The 2,342-nt window shown below is 40.2% G+C and overlaps 1 pseudogene; it reads right to left on the reverse strand.

Annotated features, from left to right (window-relative positions):
* Positions 1-1,854: 1,854 nt before the first annotated feature.
* On the reverse strand, positions 1,855-1,912 carry LOC149302861 (U6 spliceosomal RNA; annotated as a pseudogene).
* Positions 1,913-2,342: the final 430 nt, after the last annotated feature.

Below are 2,342 nucleotides of genomic sequence, written 5' to 3' on the forward strand. Positions count from 1 at the left end.
ACAGATGAAAATGAGGGAATGGGACCTCAGTTAGGAAAAAAGACTGAATCATTTGAAATAGGTGAGTTTATTGAGGCCGAGGTTCTACTTCAGCTGTCTAAGGTAAAGACAAATAAGTTGATAGGGCCTGATGGGATACACCCCAAGTTATTAAAAGAGCTTGGGGTTGTACTAGCAAAACCGTTAACTGATATATTTAACGAATCATTGGTAACGGGAGTTGTCCCTGGGGATTGGAAAGTAGCGAATGTTGTGTCTGTTCACAAAAAAGGCAGTAGGGAGGAGTAGGGCAACTACAGGCCAGTTAGTCTTACATCTGTAGTGGGGAAATTAATGGAAACAATGTTAAAGGAAAGGATTGTGGAAGATCTGAAGTCACATGGGTTGCAAGATCAAAAACAACATGGGTTTTCTTCAGGAAGATCATGCCAAACAAATCTTATTGATTTCTTTGATTGGGTGACTAAAGTAATTGATCGCGCTGGTGCAGTAGACAATGCGTATTTTGATTTCAGTAAGGCCTTTGACACTGTCCCACATAGAAGACTTATAAATAAACTGCAATCTCTGGGTTTAGATCCCAATGTTGTTGAATGGATTAAGGAGTGGCTGAGTGACAGACAACAGAGGGTTGTAGTCAATGGCGTATATTCAGAACAAGGTCTTGTTACCAGTGGGATATCTCAGGGATCTGTACTTGGACCCATTCTCTTAAATATTTTTATTAGTGATATTGCAGATGGTCTTGATGGAAAGGTATGTTTATTTGCTGACCATACAAAAATTTGCAACAGGGTTGATGTTCCTGGAGGAAGAAGCCAAATGGCAAACGATCTAGGTAAACTGGAAAAATGGTCAGAGGTGTGGCAATTGGCATTTAATGTAGATAAATGCAAAGTAATGCACCTGGGGCATAAAAACCCAAGGGCAGAGTATAGAATATTTGATACTGTCTTAACCTCAACGTGTGAGGAAAGGGATTTAGGGGTAATTATTTCTGAGGATTTAAAGGTAGGCAGACAATGCAGTAGAGCAGCAGGTAATACTAGCAGAATGCTTGGTTGTATAGCAAGAGGTATTAGCAGTAGAAAGAGGGAAGTGCTCATGCCGTTGTACAGATCACTGGTGAGACCTCACTTGGAGTATTGTGTACCGTACTGGAGACCGTATCTCCAGAAGGATATAGAAATGTTGGAGAAAGTGCAGAGAAGGGCTACTAAAATGGTTTATGGATTACAAGATAAACCTTACCAGGACAGGTTAAAGGATCTTAACCTATATAGCCTGGAAAAAAGACGTGACGGGGGATATGATAGAAACATTTAAATACTTAAAGGGAATCAACAAGGTAAAGGAAGAGAGTTTATTTAAAAGGAGAAATACTACCACAACAAGAGGACACAACCATAAACTAGAGGGGCAAAGGTAACATCAGAAAATATTACTTTACGGAAAGGGTAGTGGACGCATGGAATAGCCTCCCAGCAGAAGTGGTAGATGTTAATACAGTAAGGTCATTTAAGCAAGCATGGGATAGGCATAAGGCCAAGCTAGATATAGGATAAGGGCAAGTACTAAAGGAAAGTACTCGGAGGTTGGGCAGACTGGATGGGCCTACTGGTTCTTATCTGCCGTCACTTTCTATGTTTCTAATATGCCTGCAACACAGTACATGAAAGTAAAAACGTAGTCCTCCCGTTATTATCAATCCCACCCCGATGTGAAAGATATATACCTTATTTGCTCGATTATAAGACGACCCCCCCAAATCTGAATATTAATTTAGGAAAAAAAGAAAAAACCTGTATATAAGATGACCCTATAGGAAAAAAGTTTTACCAGTAAATGTTAATTCATGCTAATCTTCTCTGTATCGTTCCAATTTTAGTATATGTGCTGCTGAAGCGAGCACAAATGTTAATTCATGTAAACTATGCAAACTATTTTTTTTGTAATAAAAGCTATGATTGAGAAAAATGTTTTGTTTTTATTTCCTTTTATTTTCCAAACTGCCCACCCAGTTATGCACATCTGCCCCAGAAATGCCTTATACCCCTTATATGCCACTGTGCCCCATGATATGCCTTTTAACCCTCTAAATGCCACTGTGCCCCATGATATGCCTTTTAACCCTCTAAATGCCACTGTGCCCCATGATATGCCTTTTGATCCCCTATGTGCCACTCTGCCTCCAGAAATGCCTTATACCCCTATATGCCACTCTGGCATTTAGGGGGTTAAAAGGCATATTATGGGGCAGAGTGGCATATAGGGAGATATAAGGCATTTCAGGAGGCAGAGTGGCATATAGAGGGTTAAAAGGCATTTCTGGAGGCAGCGTG

The sequence above is a fragment of the Sceloporus occidentalis genome, unplaced genomic scaffold (genome assembly GCF_023333645.1).
Source record: "Sceloporus occidentalis isolate IW3139 unplaced genomic scaffold, rSceOcc1.0.p SCAF_17, whole genome shotgun sequence".
NCBI classification, from domain to species: domain Eukaryota; kingdom Metazoa; phylum Chordata; class Lepidosauria; order Squamata; family Phrynosomatidae; genus Sceloporus; species Sceloporus occidentalis.